Raw genomic sequence first — 22,015 nt, forward strand, 5'->3', positions numbered from 1 at the left:
CGTAGACACCTAATCATTATTCTCATTTTCTGCTGAATAAAAAGCTCCGAGAGAGAGATCGTGCAAGATTGCAAAGTTCATGGGTGATAGAGCCAGAATCTGGCTGTTAAGGCTGGTGCTTCTGACCACAGTATGAGGAAAGGGAAGAGGGTGAGAGGAAGCAGGATCAGAGGCTTTGGGGGGGCTGCCCACTGGGCCACCATTTCCAAGGTCCATGGCTGGGGTAGCTTCACGATCAGAACGTAGCGGTGCCTCTGAAATGCTTGTCCTCGGACACATGATATGAGTTATTTTTCTTTCACCCTCCCTTTTTTTCTGGAATGTGGCCAAAAGCCTATTTAGCTTCCTGGTCTCCTAGGTACTTGTGAATTTGCTCAAAATTAAGTCAAAAGCAGACTTGTCTCCTACATCTGCTCCGTGCGAAACTTAAACTACAATTTCTTCACTGCAGCACCATAGGCCTCGAGCAGCTGGATACCACTCAGAACCCACCAACCTGATCATTTCACTTGTCAAATGCGCTCACAGAAAGTAGAGAATGAGCACCAGTCACTTTAGAAATAGTTTACCTGGGTGATATGAGAAAGGACTGTTCAAAAACTATTATTTTATGACTTAAGTAAATCTACTGCGAAGAGCCAGTCAATATTGTTATGTAATGTTGATTTAAGGCGTCATCCAACCAAAACATACTATGCAATAATTATCATATACAATTATGCCTAAAAGTCTTCACCCCTTCTCCCAACTCCAGATAGAAAACTAGAATAAAGATGACATAAACGTTTTGAAATCAGATCGTGGTTCTGGCTGGCACAATCCCTGTGAATATCCTAAAATAAGCACTGAATCATACTTTCAACAAGAGACCTGTTGTTATCAAATAAAGGTGTTATCCAATAAAGGTGTTATCAGAAAACTTGATCTGAAAGTCCCTTTCCTACTGTAAATTCACAGCACAGAATTCATTGAACTTTGGGAAAAGGGACACCAAGGCTGAGCCATGCTAGAGAAAACACGAGGATTCTTTTTTTTTTTTCTCCCAAAGAAAAGAGAAGAAGAAAGGACATGGGAGGGAAAAATGATAGAGGAGAGCTAAGGGTAAGCAGAGCAACTTGGCAAGTGGTAACAAGAATTTAAAGATTTGCCCACTCCCCCACATCCCCAACCTTGACCATCCCTTTGCCATTATCTATGGAAGGACCACAGAGCTCCCCATTTCACTGACGAGTTCCCCTCTCAACTACATCCCACACTGCTTGTAGAACTTACGAAATTAATTGAATTTTTTAAATCTAAGAAACTATCTTAAGAAATTAATTTCATGTAATGCTACCCATAGCATTCTGCACTCTTTTACCCACCACTTCTAAGAGATCCTCAAGATTAACTCCTCTCTCTTTATATCTCATTGTTCTCTGCTCCCACAAGACATCCAAAACCCCAGGCTTCCCTCATCACCTGCTACTTATCCCCAAATTAAACATTTCATTTCATTTCATTTGAGGCTATCTGTGTTGCTGATGTGAACATCCCAGGCTCTTCCAACCCTCCAGTAAAGGAAACTGAAATGCTTTGGATGAGTTCTGCTATTTTTTTCTTCTTAGTTTTATTTCTGAAAATCACAGACAGAGGTTAAGTTCTACAGCTATTGGTGAAGGGGAAAAGAGACAGCACCTTCATAAAAGCAGAATTCATAAAATAAACAACAAGGATTCCAAGTCAGGAATGACTTCCCGGAGAACTTATGTTCCTGAGGAATCCACGCGGTGCTGTAAAGTGGCATTCTGTAACCGTATCTGCAATGAGAGACTCAGGGTGGCTCCGCTGATTTCTGAGTTACAAGGCCTCATCACGATTATTTCAAAAGCCTTATAAACAGGCACCACTGGAGCTATGGACTCCACACTGGAGTCTTCAGTTAAGTTGCTATGTTTTAAGACCTGCTTCCCAGTGAGCCTCAGAAGCAAAGCTGTGAGCCGTGCCTCCCAGACAACACGTAAATCATGTCAGGCGCGTTCCCTCTGATATTTGCTCTCTCTCCAGGTCAGAATGGCCCATGTCAAATACTGAAATGGGCAAAGTTTCAGGAAGAAAACTGAAGGGAGTAGAGGAGGAAGCCAGGGGAGAAATAAGAAATATTAATTCTGAGAAGATGAAATTATTAGGTATTAGAAATGCTCTAACCTACAAGTAAGACACCTTAGGAAGAGTGACTTTAATTAGAGGGTGTTTTTTCCTCACTTAACAAGCTCTTGGGAAGCTGCCACTTGCAAGGTGGTTTCTGCTGGTCCGAGTATCAGATCTTCCATCCAGACAGACAGAAGCAGGGTGAGATGACAGAGCCAGTGTACTATTTATTAGGAGACCAGAAGCTTGCCCGGGCACCGTCCAGCCGACTCATGCCAGACGACTTCACGTGGCATCTCCAAGTGTGAGGGGCACTAGGAAGACGGGAACAAGATTCTCCAGACCCGCTCACCCCAAGACCAACTATGAGCCATTGCACGAACTGGGACCATCGCAGCTTCCCCTCAAACCACAGTTCTGTTAGCAAGAAAGGAGACCACAGGACTGAGTAGGCCACCAGCAGTGTCAGCCACAGGGGGCGTGGTGGCATCGCAGAGAATATTTTGAGGCCAGACAAAGGATAAATACTTCTAATCTCAGGCTACTGCTGGGAAAGGACTTCAAAGCAATCTCTCCTTGGGTCTTCTCCTTTGGGACCTGGGACATACATAATCCCATAGACAGCCATCACTCAGTACTTGGTACTCTTCCTTCCTCCTCCTTCCCTTTGGTTCCACATCTAGGTCCTTTTCTGTCATTCTGTTACTTCCTTCAAAATGCCTTTTAGCCTCATGAGCAAATGTTGGGAGACTATCTCTCCCTCAAATTCTCCATGAACCCTCCCCTGGCCTGCCCAGTGGAGAGCAACTCGCTCCCAGCATGTGCCCCCCCTTAGCCCTGAGAATGTTGTCCAAAAGCCTCATGTTGCATTAGGACGCATACTAGTTCTTGTGCACAGTCTCACGCACTATCCAGAGGTTCTGTGCAAGGCAGAGAGTTCCATGTCATCGAATATTTCCAAGAAGAGGTCAGGCAGCCATTTAATTGGAATGATGCAAAGGAGATTCAAGCACGAGGCAGAGATCTAGAAGAGATGAACTTTGAGGTCATTTCCAGCAGTGACTGAGCAAGCACTTTCTGACAGGTCATAGGCCACACGTTTCCCTACACACCTGTAGGTAACCCTCACACAATCCACAATCGTGAGAACGACATCATTGCCCAAGGTCACAGATAAATACACGGTGGAGCTGGAAGTCCAACCTAGATCTCTGATTCCAGGCTTGTTTCCATACTAAGTAAGAGAAGCACAAAAGAAAAGAAATAGGATGAATGGTTTCCACTCCAGCACTCCTGTCCTTACAGCAAGAAAAAGGTAAACAAACTAAAGATCACTGACTTTTCTTAGACCCATTGGAGAACTGATGTCACAGGACAAACTGCCACCGCCCAAATCTGGAGAGACAGGTGAATCCAGAGTCACAGACAAGCTTATAGGCAGCAGAAGCCCCTACAACTATCATCTGGTAGGACCATTCAAATTGTAGTTCTCATGAACTGCAGGAGGCAGACTGTGGACTATTTACACAGTGAGAAACTCCTAGGGAACTGTCTTGGAGGGGCCCACATTTTATATACTTTAATCTCTATCAACAGCACCAGATTCTCAGGGTGAAGAGTCAAGGAAGATTTCCCGGTGGCTCTGGCAGAGTGAAGAGTAAACCCTGTGGAATAGGTTTGGAACCTTCTCTCTAACACAAGCCTGCTCTCTGTGGGAAAGGACTCTACCAGAGCCTTTACCCGCCTGGGGATTTCTCTGTCCCCAGCCTCTTCTGGACCTCCCGTGTCACCTAAGCGACACAGAGAGGGAAGCGAAGGCATAGCCTGGGACCCAGGCCCACCACAAGACTGATATTTAATCATGACCCTACACACTCTCCTGGCCCGCACCCTACTACCACACCAACAAGGTGCCAGTATAATGCTGAGAGAGCAACAGGAGGACACAGATTCTATCAGAGGAGCAGTTCTTAGGGAAGAGCAAAGGCAACAGAGGGGACAAGGCAAGGGCACCAGAGGAACTGGAAATGTCCGGCCCCTACGGCTACAACAAACACAAAGCGCAGCTCAGCTCCTGGCCACATTACCACAAAACCTCACATTAAAGGCCTGTTGCCCAATATATCATGTCCAACTTACAAGAAAAAAATTACAAGGTGTACTAAAAGACAAGCAAAGAAACAGCTGACAGTCTGTGACGCCTTTAATAGAGATACACCTGGCTTGAACTGTTCATTTCAAAACTCAAAAACAATTTCATAAGGTGCTTATCAGACCATCTATTCAAGTCAGCAGCCTCCCCAATTTTTCATTGTTCTCCCCAACCAAAAAGAAAAAGAAAAAAGAAAAAAAATTAAAAGCACACCTTTCGAAAGATGCAGTTATAAATTATACATGTGTACTGCTTTTCTAATAGGTTGTATTTACCATAAATCACACAAAAATTAAAATTAAAATGGATGACATAAAAATTGTAATGGAGGACCTAACATCTGTCCCCCACACCTGAAGGTTCATACACAACTTGAACATACACCTTGTTTTGGAATCCACAGGTATGGCAGGCAGAGCTCTAAGATCCTCATCCCCTGGTACCAACACTTGTATGTAATTTCCCCCTTTGAATGATGGCAGAATCTATGGTTTGCTTCTAACCAATAGCATGTAGTAAAGGAAATGGAATTTTGCAGCTGAAACTGAGTCTCTCATCAGCTGAATGGGTCAATCAGAAGGAGATTATCTTGGGTGGGCCTACCATGGTATCAGGTGAGCTCTTTAAAAGAGGAATCAGCTCTTTCTGGAAGAACAAACTCAAACAGGAGAGATTTCCTGCTGGCTTTGAGAAAACAAACAGCCATGCCGTGAACTGCCTATTAGGAGGGCTTATGTCTGGGAGTTGAGGATCTCACTCGCATAACCACAAGGAACTGGATTCCATTAATAATGTGAATAAGCTTGGAAGAGGCCCCCAAATCCAGATGTGAATGGAGCCCAGGCAACACCTAGATTGCACCCTTGTGAGATGCCACACAGAGGTCTCGTGCCTGGACCACTGACCCACACCAACTGTGGAAAATAAATGGGTGTTGTTTTAAGCCTATAGATTTGCAGTGATTTGTTACACAGCATAGAAAACTAATACGACTGGTCTTAGCAAATTGGTTGACTCTGAGAGTTCACAATTTTCAGTGAAGAGAGGCCTCTTGGGATGGGAGGGGCCATCCCTGCATCCTTTTGAGTGCATATCAAATGAGACCCAGCCTGTGGAATGTTCCCCTTTTTTCAGAATTTCTATGGCCAGCTTTCCTAAGTCTTACATCTCAGTCGTGGGGATCAAAACATGACATCATGTTTACTCATTTTACCTCTCAGAAGCCCTAGAAGTTCACTAAAATTCCTCAGACTTAAAGGTTCTCAGTTACAGCTCCTGAGATGAGTGGTCCTTAAGATTTTTGGAACAGGTGGTGGTGTGGGGGTGGGCAAGGCACAGGGTCTTGGAGTTCCTACAACAGGAACAAGAGTCCTGTCACTCATGGGAACACACATCTCTCTCCTCCTGCCCCCAGTCTTCCCATCTCAACCTCATGCCTGCAAAATACACACACATACACACACACACGCACACACACACACACACACACACACACACAATCACATCCCCCCTCCAGCATCACCCTCAACACACACACATACACATGCATGAACACACACAGACACCTCCAACATCATGCTCAACACACACACGCATACATGCATGAATACACACAATCCCTCCAACAACACCCTCAACACACGAGTGTGCATGCAAGCACACACACACACACACACACACACCCCTCCAACATCATCCTCAGTACACATGAGTGTGCATACATAAACACACACAACCTCCAACATCATCCTCACCACACACACATGCATTTATGAACACACACACACACACAACCCTCCAATATCGTCCTCAACACACATGAGGGTGCATGCATGAATACACACACACACTACTTTCCTCTCCCCCCCTACAATACACACTCTGCTGCTGCAGAAGTTCAGATGAGAATCGAGTGAGGAGAATAGTTTTAAATGGGGTTTTGTATTCCAAACTTGAGTATTCATCATAAGACGAATCGTCAGGAAATGTTTGGATGTGATATGATAGTACTGTGTTAGCAATATTTGTCTCTGGGATGCTCTGTGTTCTGAGGTTTACCTGGACAGGTATGAGCTCAGGACTTCTGCTGGAGCCCACGTTCTCCGTCATTGGGGGGGATCTTGATGTAAGTCCTCTAAAAGTCAGAAGGACAGAGGTCGCATCTTCATTTGTCTCTTACTACCCACATGAATTTTAAAAAGCAATTCATTTCCCTAACACTCTAAAAAACAAAGCTACTCACACCTACCTCATGGGACTGCTATGAAGACCAAGTGAAGTAAGGTGAAGTACCTGCCATAACACGGGACAGAGTCTAAAACTGTGGGCGTGCTTGTTCCATCAGCTGACCTGTTTCTACATGTACATTTGAGGATTAGGACTTTGCATTTCGTATGCTACCCTATCCTCTGTTTTCATCAGAATGGTTATCTGCTTCAGTCTGGCTCCTTATCAGTGTATTTATTTACCCTAACTAATGAGGCCCATTTTAAAGCACCAAATCACTCCTAACTAAATTCCTAACATTTTAAGGAAATATTTTGCAGTTTTAGCCCACTAAAAAAGAAAAGAGACGTGTGAAGAAAATAAGAATGAAATACGAATCAAGGCATGGGTAGATCTCAGTACCAGGATCATTTAAAAAAATTTTTTTAATATTTATTTATTTTTGAGAGACAGAACGAGCAGGGGACAGGCAGAGAGAGGGGGACACACACAATCTGAAGCAGGCTCCAGGCTCTGAGCTGTCAGCACAGAGCCCGACGCAGGGCTCAAACTCACGAACTGTGAGATCATGACCTGAACCAAAGTCACTTAACCGACTGAGCCACCCAGGTGTCCCAACAAGGATCATTTTTAAAAAGAAGAAGGTGGAGGGTGAGGAGGGTGAAGAGGGTGGGAAGGAGAAAAAGAAGGAGGAGGAGGAGGAGGCGGAGAAGGAGAAGGAGAAGGAGAAGGAGAAGGAGAAGGAGAAGGAGAAGGAGAAGGAGAAGGAGAAGGAGAAGAAGAAGAAATTAGGGGAAAAGGATGGCAGACTAGAAAGAACAAGTAGTCAAAAATGTGGGCTCCACTAACAGCTCTGCTGAGCACTTTCTGTGTGACCTTGAACGAATTAATTTCCTGCACTCAAGTTTCCTCATACATAAAAAGTGTCAACAACAGCAACCGATGTGATTTGCCAACTGCAAATGTTTGTGGAAATACAAGGTAAAAGAGACAGGAAAGTCACTGGGCGTATTATGAAGGAGTCAAGCTGCTCCCTCAAGCCTGCTTCAACAGAAGGGAAGCGCCCTGCCCAAAGTTATGGGCCCTTTGGGAAAGCTTGGGTCCAATGGCTGATTTACTCCAGGGTATGAAAGCCTGACCCGTTGCCCCAAGCGAGGACAACTCTAAGCGGTCATTCCATTTTCAGAGCTCCCCACAGGGTCACCTTGAGCCTCCACTGCACAGCGTCACATCTCTGCTGCCGTCTACCCAGTCTATGATTCTCTACCCAAGAGAACACCTAATAACCCTCTGCCCACTAATCTACACCAAACAGTTTGCTTCCGGGGGAACTCAACCTGTGGCAGGCCCTATCCCAAGGTATCCACACATACATCTCTTATATAATGTCCCAACCTCCAGATTTACGTTTTTGTCCCTTTCAAACAGCAAATGTCACCTGTCTGTCCCATGCCAAATTCCATGGTGCTCACTCTAAGATAATTATCCATCTCAGAGTTTCTCAATCTCAACACTACTGACATTTTGGATTGGATAATTCTTTGTTATACAGGACTGTCCTCTGCATCGCAGGATGTATAATGGCCTTTACCCACTAACCGCCAGTAGTAACCCCTCCCCAAGCTATAATATTAAAAACTGTCTCCAGACATTGCCAATGTACCCTGAGTGTCAAAATCATCCCTATTAAGAAATATTGATCTACTTTATTTAACATAAACTTGTGTTTATCACTGGCTGATGTTGGCTTACGTCCGTTCTCCAGAGATACTTGCTTGGCAGTGAGGACTCGTTTGGAGACACAATGCCTTAGCATGAAGGGACACATTTCCAATGGCAGGATTCTTTGGAACTCTTCCAAAGATATCACAGTTATGTTCCTGATTCCCTGAAAATAAAACTCAGTACCTATTTATGAAAACCAGGCTTTGAGAAACATGGGCTTACGGGGTTACATACATTATAAAGAAAGGGAGTTATTCAGATTAGCTATTAAAGCTATAATACAAGTCCTACATTCACATATATCAAAGAATCATCATAAGAGATCTGTTCTGCATATCTACCCAGAGAACTTGGGGACATGAGGTCAAGTTATCAAATTTAAGATGAATGATACAAAGTCTCCAGTATTGGACCATTTTTAACCATTACAAAAATAGTAATTTCACAGGATTCAACCTATTCTTTGGCCAGGAAGCCATTCTAATTAAGGCTATACAGAACACAGAGTGAATAGTTTCATGCAACCTCTGATTGATTACAGTTGCCAGGAAAGACCTCTTTGACCAATTAGTACTGTCTACACAATGCCAACAGAAAGGGCACATCTCACGTCTCATATTTCCATCCTTTTTTGAAGCTAGGAATGTTTGAAGCTAGAAAATGTCCTACTGAATCTCTGGGGTAGAAGGAAAACACAGAGGAGAATGGATTTGTGAGATGGACAGAGACAGAGTATCAAGGTACAGCGTCCTCTCTTGGCCCTCTGGAGTCACTGCTTCCTACATGGCATGCAGAAACAGGTCAGAAGTGACACAGGATGATCCAGCCAAAAGTCCTCTGGACTGAATAAAAACCCATGCTGGGATTCCTCTAACACCACAAAATCTCCTGGATTGTAGCTGCTTTTCAAAAGGTGCTCTTGATCCAAAAGAAGCCTTTTACGATGGCACATAGAAAACAAGCTAATAATTTAGATTCAAGCACAAGGAAGGGATGCCTGCTTCTGAATCTACTCAGTTTATCATAAATTTTATCTAAGTCAGACTGCAGCTACCCCCTGCTTTCCAGGTCCAGCATTAGCAGCCAGAGAGCCTTTCACCGGCGACTCCCATGAAAACGTCCCATTCACCGATGTGTTGGTTCTCTCTTTACAACTGAACAAAAAAAAAATTTTTTTAACTCATTTCTCAGTACTGAGCACTGTACTTTATACTGAGATTGGTTACAAATTTGGATATGACATAGCACCTGTCTTCTAAGGCTTGTTGCAAAATGAATAATCCAGAACAATGAACAATAGCTTTGAGCTGATGCCAGGGAAGAAAGCTGTATTGGGTACCATGAGGACTCAAGGAAATCCTCCGTGTTGGGGTTAGGAAAGGAGGCAACAGTTCATAATGCCTTACTAGGGGACAGGTGATCTGAGCTGACTTAAGAGGAATGGTAAGAAGTTGGCCATGTTGATGATAAGGGTAGGACATTTCATTTGAGAATGGGACTGAATTTCAGCGAGGGGGAACTAAACAAGTAGAGAATGGAGACATGAGCCAGCTAGACATGCCGTAGAATTCAAAGGAAGCTAAGACAAAAGCCAAGAAGGTGACGGGGTACTTGGTGCTGGAAGCTACATCTCTGTCACTGCCAGCTGTGCATTCCGTTGTCTTATCTCAGAAGTGGCAAGCTGATGAGTCCTTGAACCTATGTCCTAATTGCTCACTGCTTCTAGTTTTACTGACCCACCAATCACTTTCAAATACTCCCTGTTAGCTGCAAGATAAAATATAAAACAAGTTCTTTAAAATGGCAAATGGGGCCCTTCATGACCTGGTGCCTGAACTTGCCTGGCTACACGTCCTGCCATCTCATCACTCATTCAATCATCCAATCAACAACGATTTAATCAGTAGCATCTATATTCAAGGCATAGTATAAAGGGGCTATGCCACCAAAGAGGCATGGTTCCTGCCTTCATAACAATTACTTGCTCACACACACACACACACACACACACACACACACACACACACACTCTACATGTAATATAGCCACAATACACCCCATGCAGTTCACCAAAGGTGCCATGAGACCCTACATACAGCCCTTGTACATCCTGTGGTCATTTCTCAGAATGTCCTCCCCTCACTGACAGGCTGATGAATCCCTTTCCATCCTCCGTAATCCCACTCTGCTTCATTTTCTCTGGAAATCGTCTCAGATTTGAGCATCCTGCTCTCAGAACACACCGTCCTTACCTCTTTGGTAGTTCTTGCTATTTAGCCAGCCTATCTGCAGGAGGAAAATTGAAAAGACTTAATAGCTCGAGTGGTAGGAATTCTAACTAGTCCTTACTGATATTGGTTGTAAGCAACCAACATAGTCATACCAATGTGCCAAATGAATTTCAACTCTCCTTCCCACCAGACTGTGGCCACTGGGCTTTTGCCTGGTTCATATGTGCATCCTCAGGGCCTAGCACATGGTAAGCCCTCAACAACCTTCCTGAATAAATGGAGAACTGTTTTTTCTGGACACAAATTCTTCACTCGGCCTCCTTCACCAGGCTGTTATTGGGTCAGTTATCTGTGAAAGTGATAGAAAGTATCTAGTGGGGCTCTTGAGGTGATTTCTGAATTAGTCCTCAGTGCTGCATGTCAAAGGAAGCCAGATCAGGCATCTTGGCTGGTGGTAAAAACATCCACAAGCAGTGTGCCTCTCCCCGGTCACTGTGGTCTGGGGCCTGAACCACCATGGAAGAGTCATCATCCTGGCAAAGCTGAGGTGAAGAGAATCAGGGCCATTTCCCCATGATAAGCACCTTCCTTATTTTTCTTGCAATGCACAGGGAGCCAGAGCTATAAGAAATCTTGGACAGGATCATCTCGGAAGCCATCTCTGATCCGTTTGTAGTAGCTTCCCGGGAGGATTCCCAGTGAAACAGGACCAACGTCCGTGAAAGATGTTTGCCAAGGACAAGGAAGAGGAGAGCGAAGGCATGTGTGCTACAGACTTGTCCGTCCTCATCCAGTCCTGCTCCTCAAACTAACGGATGACTGATCTGAGGTACGGAGAGAAGTGCTCAGTTCAGGATCATATGGACAGTCACTAGCATTCGCATCTCTTGACTTCTGGGCCAGGTATCTTCCCGTAATACCCATTTTCAGCATGCAAAGTGGATAAGCCTGGTATCCAGTGTGCAATCTCTGATAATGTTTCCATTCTCCCTGATGACAATTTTTGACAAAGGTTGGGAATAACATCAAAGATGCTGATTTTTGTTCTTCCACCTGCCTATCTCTGAAACCCAAGTCACATGGTAAAAACCACTGCAGGTACCCACTCATGGGTGCACATCTTGACCCTGTAGTCCCCATTGGAACCCTCCTTCCACATCATTGCTAACTCCTCAGCTCTATGTCCCACCAGCTCCATCCACAGCTCTGCCTCTCCCTCAAATCTCTTTTAATTAAAGGTTTTTCTCACCAAGGTGTTGCCACATGAACAGGAGCTTCACTTAGCAAACAAGTGCCTGGTCATGAGAACAGAGTGATGAGAAAGATCACTTTTCCTGAACTCAAAGACCTGCCACTATACCAGGGAAGACTGGACAATGAACAGAGGACGACAATATGATGAGATGCATGTTCACAAGAAGCAAAAGCACAAGAATCTAGAGACACAGGGAGGAGAGGGACCAAATCCAGCCTGAGCATGGGACATCAGTGTGCACTGGTATAGGGACAGGAAGGGGGTGTGAGGGAAGGCTTCTCCAAGGTATGACTGCAGGTCAAAAAAAAAGTGGGGGGGAGGAAAAGGGAGGAAAAACCACGCAAGAGCAAATAACACCATCGCATATACGGAAAACTAAATCATTTAATGGGGCTACAGTGGAATGCACGTTTGTGTGTGTGTGACCACACACAGGCACAAGTGCTTGGAAGAAACAAGGTTTGATAAAGGAGGAGGAGAAGGCCTGGGAACATGAGCAGAGCCTAACACCCTAACCTGACACGAAGATCCTACCCCAACCAGGACCTCAGCAGTATAAACCACTGCTTGAGAGCCTATTAGCGGCCAGCCATGTTCCAAATGGTTCCTGTGCATCAGATCAGCTAGTCTTCCAAACGAACTTATGAAGTAGGTAGGTTTAACTCCATTTTACAGAGGAAAGACTCAAGGTCAAAAGGAGTAAGTTACCTGCTCCAAGTCACACAGCTGGGACGTAGCAGCCCAAACTGGAAACTGAGCCTTCAGTCTTGCCACTCCTTGCCACTCCTTTTGCAGAAATCATGCCTTTGGTTTAGCCCTCACAGAAATCATGCACAATGAGTCTCTGGACTCTTCCTTCAATAGGCAAATGGGGAAAGATTAAGCTTGGCACATTTCCTCCACAAAGAACAAATTGTCCAGGAAAATGAGCAGTGACTGTCAGTTCTTCATGCATTCATTCATTTAAAAAAGCATGTTTTGCAACAGATGTTGGTGAGGATGTGGAGAAAGGGGAACACTCTTGCACCATTCATGGGAATGCAAACTGGTGCAGCCACTCTAGAAAACAGTATGGAGGTTCCTCAAAAAATTTAAAATAGAACTTTCCTACAATCCAGAAATTGCACTACTGAGTATTTATCCAAAGGATACAAAAATACAGATTCAAAGGGGCACATGCATCCCAATGTTTATAGCAGCACTATCAACAGTAACCAAATTATGGAAAGAGCCCCAATGTCCATCGACTGAGGAATGAATAAAGATGTGGTACATATATACAATGGAATATGACTCAGCCATCAAGAAGAATGAAATCTTGCCATTTGCAACAACATGGATAGAACTAGAGTGTATTATGCTAAGCAAAATCAGTCAGTCAGAGAAAGACAAATATCATATGATTTCACTCCTATGTGGAATTTAAGAAACACAACAGATGAACACAGGGGAAGGGAAGGAAACATAAGATAAAAACGGAGATGGAGGCAAACCATAAGAGACTCTTAATTACAGAGAACAAACTAAGAGTTTCTGGAGGGAAGGCGGCGGGGGGCGGTGGGCTAAATGGGTGAAGGCATTAAAGAGGGCACTTGTTGGGACGAGCACTGAGCATTGTATGTGACAGATGAACCACCTGGCTCTACTCCCGAAACCAATGCTCCACTGTATGCTAACTAACTTAAATTTAAATAAATAAATTAATAAAAAGCATGTTTTGTAGATCCACTGGATGCCAACCATTTTCCTAGGTGTTCAGGTTGCAAGCATCCCTGTGAGCTAGTCCCTGATCTGATCCAAAGTCCCTTAGAACGGGAGTGTGGAAGGCGCAGGAAAGCATGGTCCCTTTCAGGTGCCACAAACCTCCCAGGAGTTTAAGAAGTGACGAAGGTGAGTCTACAGAGCCAAGAAGGATATGATCAAAGCTGTGTTCTCTGTCTTACATGGTTGAGCTTCAGCTGGAGATAATGGGCTTCTGAAAGGGTGTAAGAAACAGCCCTCTGGCAGCAGTGTGGACGAGGGAGAGACTGGAGCCAGCCAGACAGCTGCCCACTGCGCCAGTCTAGGTGAGGCAGACCGACCCCCTGTCTTCAGCAGTGGTGGGGGTGAGAGGCAGATACAAAATGAAAGAGATATTTATTTAGTAGGGAAAATTGTTTCGTCTAATCCTTTCATTTTGAGGGTGAGCAAAAATGTCCAGAGAACTCAACATTCCTACAGCTTGGTCTTCTGTCTTGGTCATCCCGGTCTTCTGGGTCCATTCCGTTCCATGTTTAGATCATTTCTTACACCACATGGAGATCCTGACAGAACTAAGTGCCTGTTGGATCTCAAGCCCGGCAGGAATTAGACCATAAGCGACTTCAAACAAAGACCCTCAGTCATTTGTTTATCCTTCTTGCGTGCTCCTTTCCCCTGCCTCGGTCCCAGCCCATGGCTCAGGGTGAGGCCCCACAGTAAGTGCTCAATTCTCAGCAGTACAAATGCAACTGGACTTGGGGTGGTGAAGGTGGGGGGGGGGGTTTCCTGTCAGTCTTTGTTCCTGGAGTTGAGGACCTAGAAGGAAATGGCCCCCAACCACAGTGTTCGCTTCTAACACCTGGGGAAGTATGCGGGGAACCGAGTTGCCACAGAGAAGAACACCTGTCACTAGATGCTGTTTGAAGTGGAATGCCATTCAGCATTCTCTTGACAAAGTCCCTTGGAGAGGGCCTTCTGCCTGTGTCATTTCTATCCAGGCTGCCAAGAGTCTTCCTTGATGTTCTTGCAAGTAACCTCTTTAAAGCTGAAACCATCTCATTTTACTAGCACTTTACGCTCTTGAAAGGGTTTTTGCTTCCCATGTCTTGTCTGTTACACGAAGGTGATAGAACACTAACAGCCATTAGGGCAGGGGTAGTCTTTTCCGTTTTCTGGGACAATAGGAGAGCTGAAGCTCGCATGGAGTAAGAATTTATTGCAAAATGGGGCTAAGTGTTGAAATATCTGTAACGACTGCCAAGGACAGTTTTGTTCCATCCAACTCTTAAGAATGCACACTCCCTATAAGCCAAGGGCTATATCCCTTGAAAGACTCTCATGTATATAAGGTACAAGAATGTGTCTTGCATTTTTTGATAGTAAAAAGGGTGGAAACAATGCAACTGCCCATCCAGCAGGGGAATAAATTAAAAAGTGTGCTATATTAACATAATGGAACACTACGTAGTCATTAAAAGGACTAAAGCAGATACATATGTCAACGAGCAAAGAATTCAAGAAATACAGGGCTGAAAATTAAGGCAAGTTTAAGAATGATTATAGGATATGATACCCAATATTCTGTATCAGGGGCTGGCAAACTTTTTCTGTAAAAGACATACCGTAAATATTTTGGACTTTGTGGGTCACATATGATATGTTACACGTTGTTCTTTTTTGTTGCTATTTTTTTTACAGCTCTTTAAAATGTATTTAAAATGTAAAATGTACAGCTCTTTAAAACTATTCTTAGCTTGTAGTCTTTAGAGAAACTGGAGATGGGCTGGACTTCCCCCATGGGCTCTAGTTTGTTAACTCCTGCTATATATCAGTTGATGCATATGTTTGTGCATGAAAGAATAAGATAAAATGCATTCACAGAAGAGTCATAATAGTAACTACTTCTGACAAGAGACGGAGCAGGACAGGAATGGAATATAAGACAAAGGGTCATATTTGTTTGAAATGTTTGATTTCTTTCATTAAAAAATCTGAAGCAAGCATGAAAAAAATGCCACCAATGGTTCTGTTTGGGCTAATGGGTGCATCATACTTTGTTTTCTTATTCTTCATAATTTTCTACGTTTAGAAAATATTTTCCAAATAGAAGAATATGCTAGAACAAAGCAGTCATCCAAAAGCCATTCATTCCACACCAGATCTGCTACTTTGCTCAGACTGAAAATGTTACTCATGAAACTCATTTATTCTTTGCTGCGTGAAGCACATTTTTGCTGAGCACCTGCTCTGGGTCAAGTGCTCTGGCTAGTGCTGTGGAAAGTACCAGATTCCATCAAACATGCAGATGTGGACCTACTCCTCAAGAGGCCTAAAGCTGGGCAAGAGTTCACACAGACGTAGCACCGCACATAACAAGGAATAATATTCGCCAAAGGAGATACTCAGGCCATGTGCCATAGGAGCTCACTGCTGGTTCGTGAGAAGTCTGGCATGCCATACCCAGGATGCTCAGCCTGGCACCCAGACACAAGAGAAAGCCACTGAAGGTGTTTGAGCAAGGACGTGGTATGACCAAGAAGACTGCTTACAAAATTGTTTTCAAGCAGTGTGTCTGTGAATAAGAGAAAAGGGAAAGGAGAAGCCAGCCGTGAAGGGGTTTAGAAAAGGTGGCGCACTGGCTGTCTTCGGGAGGCCATAGGATTCTCCGACCACCCATCTGCCAAAGTCAATGACAACTGCTATAGCTGAGCTAGAGGCTCAAACTAGCGTCAATACCACCAGGAAAGGAAGAAACAGTGAAGTGAGGCTAGCAGTCGCTAGTGGGGGCCCTGGCTTGGTACAAGACAGGTTCGTACAGCAGGTATCTGTGCACAGCCCCGGGAACCAAGGCCCACCCCCACCAGAGTCACCATCAAAGCCAGTCTTGAGCTGCTCAATAACAATTTATCTTTCTTTTGAGGAACAGGTCTGAGCGAGCATTTCCAGGGGCCTAGAAAACACAGCAACATGCCAGTGGCTTATGAGGCAATCCCGTTTCTGTATCCAAAGCCACGCCTGAGTGACCCCTTGGTGAATGTTCTGGCTCCACATGCTCTGGTCAAGAAGCCTTCTCTCTGAGGCTGATGCAGTATGCAGGGCCCTGCCACAGGCTCAGCTTTCGTCCTTCTGTAAGTTAGACTTTTGTTGTTGTCAATGATCTTGCTTCTATGTTTCTGTTGCTTTTCCTCAATCTCCTCATCTAGAGACACTAGGTGGCCTCTGTCAGTTGCTGATTTTTCCAGCCAAGTCATGAAAGCACAGGTGTAAGAGGAAATCTAGAGAATTGCCCAAATGAGGTGCTGCCTCCACTGTAACCTCTACCTCATGGGTCTGTTAGGAGAGGATGAGAAAATGAGCATGAAAACACGTTATTACCAGCAAAGGAATACCCCCGGAGGTACCGTTCTAATTATTAAATGGCGTAAGGTAAAAAGTAAGCCACCCCTCAACTCTGAGATATAGCTAAATTCAATCAACAAGTCACAAATGAGATGAGAGATCTTTAGAGGCCTCCATTCAATGGATTCATCTCTCATGGCAAAGACAGTAGGGAGAAGATCTTGGTAATCTAATCAAATGTCCTCTTCACTGTAAGGAAATGTAGTGAAAGTCAAAGGTCCGGATGTATATGAGGCCAAACTGCTTACATAAAATAATAAGTCTGGTCTGAAAGGAAGTTGGGGAGAGGAACGGCAGTGAATATCTGCCTCTTCTGTGCACACCTAACCAGAAGGAATCAAGGGCTGCACTACTTATTTGGGCCATTTGGGGGCTGAGGTCAAGGCCAGAAAGATTGGCTGACATTGTATGTCAGACACATAGTCCTAGAGAGAACCAAGAGAAGAGTGGAGAAAATTCAAGCAGAGACCAATAGCAAATACAGTATTAATGAACCAAACTGGAAGTGAAAAGGCCAGGGTCTGAAGACAAGTAGGATTGATACGGAGTGAGATGATGACAGAAATTCAAGGAATTCAGGACTGGCCTACCCTGACTTTGCTTGCCACTGTCCACCTAGTGTAAATACAGAGTCACAAAGGACCAACAGCAATAACTGACACTTTCCAGTACTGTCCAAAGGAAGGGCCTTTTGATCAAAAGGTTAAACACACACCCCTTAACAGGTTTCTCTCTATTTTAAAGAGGGGTATATCCATTGATACCCAGAACCATTAAGATACCCTAGTTGTAGTAAGGAAACTCCAAAATGTATTTGTCTTGCTGTTTCAGCAAGAAGCATGTTCACCAGAAGACTCAGGATCACATGCTGTCATGCCAAATTCTTTTTCATTTTAAACTAATAATGGGTACCCAGGATTTGCATTAGTGTCTTCTAACTTGTGCAGCCTGGGCGTACATCATGAATAAACCAAATTTCCAGAAGTGAAAACTCAAGGACCAGCTAGCTCCCAGGACCAGGAGACAAGCCACACAGTGGTGCGGCCACCCTGGAAGCCAGGATCCTCAGACAACAATTCAATCAACATGTCACAGTACATCTACAAGGACAACATTTGCCTTTGGGGGGATGTTGAGCCAGTGATTACTGAAGCTTCATGGAAAAATACAAACGAAAAAACAAAGCATCACTGGGCTTTAACCTACTCAAGGTATCAATGTTTCATTCCAGAATCAGAAGTACTACCAGAGAGGGACAAACCAAGACATTTGCGAGTTCAGATGGAAGCATAACCAAGTCCCTCTCAAGAAGTTGAAGAAGAACCAATGCGGAAACCACTAACTTCTGTTGAGACTTTCTCTGATATTGTTTGGGTAGCCACAGAAACTTTGGATTACAAGCAAATAAATGCAGGAACACCCACATCTATCATAACACAGTGAGAGTGAAAAGAACAGCAGAACTACTATCCAATTCTTGGGACTTTTCAGGAGTTGAGAAGTGGAGGTCTAGAAATGAAGGACTTTAAAGCCAAGCATAACTTCCACCAACCAACGGTCCATGGGAATGATAGTGGGCTACTTTCTTGGCCTCTTTGTGCTTTAGCTCTCTTCAAATGCAAGACAAACTAAAAATGCTTACATTTCTTTACTGAGTGGTCAGTAAAAATCTTGAAATTGTAGGTGTTAAAAAAAAGCTCTAGTTTTCTCTGACTAAATTAAAAGATCACCTATTAATTTGATGCCCAATCTGCCAAAGATTGGTCAGGTCTCAGAAATTCACTGACTGGCTGGCTGGCCATGGCTCATAACTGGCATGTCCCATTAAATATTTTAATGAAATATTTATGCAAATTTTGACATAATATAATGTGGCAAAACTCTTCTTTCCACTCCATGACATTAACCAATATATCTTAGGGTGATTACAATACCCAATCTGCTAACTAATTAGGGACTAATTAGTCAACTTGCGTATTTATGAATGCTTCCAGTTTCTTAATTGCAGGCTTGTAGAGTACAGGGAAATATTTGTGCCTGTCAACAGGCTGAAAAATACCAGAACACTGGATTACAAAGCAGTAATATTAAAGACTGGATAATAATAATCCTTCATGTCTTAATAGCATGTCAAAACATACATATAGCCTTTCTATCTATATTAACTTATTTGATTTTCATAACATCTCCTGGGATAAGCATATTGGGACGTTTTTTAGCCTGGCAATAGTGCTTGGCATGTGGTATGCCCTCAATAAGTGCTGACTGAATGAATCGAATGAATGAATATTAAGTGCTCAATAAATGTTGGAATGATGGATGGATAGATGGATGGATGGATGGATGGATGGATATAATTTATTCAATAGAAAAAGGCTATACAGCTTGATCTTCTAGGACCATTCCAGCTACCCAACTTGATGGCTACCCTCTTTGCAAGGAAGGATACATTGAATTTTATAGCCAGTATACATGCCACAATGCTTTGGTCTCAATAAATTGGTAGAACTAATGTTAGCACATTTCTATACTCATTTCCCAAAGTAATAATATTCATAGAAAATTTTAAGTTGGAATGCTTTGCTCACCTCTTTCCCAATATTTCTAGAAATATGGAACATGCACAGCATGAGCTTTTATCCAAAATCACATAATTAATTTTTAACACAAAAATTTTTATCACAAAAAAATGGTGGCTGATGTATGAAACTGGAAAACCTACTTTTCTGCTCTGTGCTACCAATTTCCTGTGAGGATATCCTAGTTGTACTATAATGATTGAACATATAGAAAATCTCTTCTTTTGATCTTTCTTGATGCCATAGGGCTCCTCAATGCTCAGATTAAGATGGAGTTCTGAGGGACCTACTTCCCACTTACCTGAAATCCATCACCTTCTTTACTATATTCCAGCTGCCTCAGCTGAATGCAGGCTATCTTTTTATGGCAAAACTCCTTAGGAACAGGGATTTTCTTCTCCTTTCTTCAGTGGTGGTGGCAGCCTTCTATTTTTCCTTTTCCCTGGAAATTTCCTGTTCTACTCCTTTTCTGCTGAGTAGATGGTCTCTCTCAGTGACCACTTTTATTCCTGGATGGTCCAGACTCCTCTACCTCGAAAGCAATGGTCTTCACTCCTGGCTGCACTTTACCAACAGGTGCTGAAGAACACCTTAATATGCCAGTGCATGGAACCTACACCCAGGGGCTCTAATTCAGTTGATCCAGAATGGATCACCAAATACACAGACTTTCCTCTGGTGATTCTAATGGGTAGCCACGGTTAAGCACCATTACTATAAAAGAGAGCACCCCACAGTGCACAGTCCCAAGTATTCTAAGAACTGTAATAATAACAAATGATTGTTCTTGCTTAACTGAGCAAAAGAAAAGTCATAGGTACAACCTACTGCATCAGTCAGCACTGTGCAAGCCATGCAACAGGAACAAATAAGTCCCAAAAGGTCTCAGTGGCTTACAACAATAAAGGTTTATTCATCACCCAGATTGCAGGCCCTTCACAGGTGAACTATGGGTCTGATCCTTGTCTTCTTCATTCCAGGACAAAGGCTGAAGGCAATTCCTCCACCAAGGACTTGACGGTCTAGAGGCAGAGAGAATAGGATGTAGCAGAATCTCAGGGCTGGTCTATGTGCCCTATCACGTTTCATTGACCAAAGCAAGGCTAAGTCTAGCCTTGGGAGTAAGGAGGGGCAATACTCTCACCAGAAAACTTCCGACACCAAAGCCATAATAGCAACTTGGCAAAGTGAAAGGGCTGAATGAAGATTTGGTTTTTCAAGAGAAAATGAATCTCTGCACTTCTGAAGGCAAAAGCAGAGGGGGAGGGGGAGGAGTAAACCTCTCTGCATCCATCATAGGCTTATGAAGATTAGTCACTCAAGTCATATTTCATGATGGATCTTGAAGATGTCAAGCAACTGTGGCTCTGGCAAGAGATGAGTAAGTGAAGCCCAGACAAAAGTGGAAATTTATTCTCTCCCTTCCTCTCAGCCTTTTAAGAGCTGGAAGGCCCGCACGGTTACAGGCAGATTCTAATGTGTTCGTTTCTTCATGGAGACCACTTAAATGGGGGAGGGGGGGCTCCAGAGTTCTTGTAGCAGGTGACATATACAACAGAACTAAAGACCATGAACAAGAAAGATGAAAACTTGGGAAAGTTGATCCTACAAAATGAGAGGAGCAAACGTTTGCTGCTAATCCACCATATCCCTCTGAAGGGGGACTCCCACAGGGTTCACACAACACAGTGCAGCAAACAGGGTACGGGCACCCAGCTGACCACCTGCTCTCGTGCAGCCCGAGGCAGGCCATATCATAGCTTTAAGCCTCAGTTTCCCCATTTGGAAAACAAGACTTTGCCCACTTTGCTGGATTGAGAAAACAATCATAATAAGCGACAAAATATGTGTAAGTCTTCTCAGTGACAGCAATTTATTATTGCTATTTTTGTTGCCCCTCCTAGCCTGTAAGGCAGGCAGCATGGACATTATATGCATTTTACAAAGAAAGACACTGACGCTTTAAGGGGGAGAGCAATTCACCCAAGGTCACAGGTCTTGGCACTCCGCAAAAGGAGTAAGATGACCCTTATTCATCATCTGTTGACGAAGTAACTATGTTTCTTTTAAATTTTCTTATTTCTGCAAGGACAAGTGCTCATGATAGAATATTAAGTGGAACAAAGCAAAAAAAAAAAAGCAAAAATTGTAATTTTAACATGTATGCGTGTCATATATATCCATATCTTTAATTATATCTATCTACTGAGTACAATAATCCATTTAAAACACTTAGTATAGTTCCTAGTCCATTACAAGCACTAAATAAACCAGCCAGTATCCTTATCATTTTTATTATAACCATATATGCATAGAAAAAGACAGAAAAGAAATACTCATGGCAACAAGCTAATAATGATTATTTCTCAATAGAGATTGGTGGTGATTATGTTTCCTGCTTTTCAGCATCTTCCAATATTTTAACAATGTGTATTTCTTTTATAATAAAAATATATGCGTATCTGTTTTATCACATATATAAATTACCAAATCATTCCTAAAACACATGGAAGGAGCACAGATAAAATGAAGGATACATATTTCATTTCAGGGTAAGAAATGACTTTCTGTCGGAGAA

This window comes from Panthera tigris, chromosome F2 (genome assembly GCF_018350195.1).
Source record: "Panthera tigris isolate Pti1 chromosome F2, P.tigris_Pti1_mat1.1, whole genome shotgun sequence".
Classification (NCBI taxonomy): Eukaryota; Metazoa; Chordata; class Mammalia; order Carnivora; family Felidae; genus Panthera; species Panthera tigris.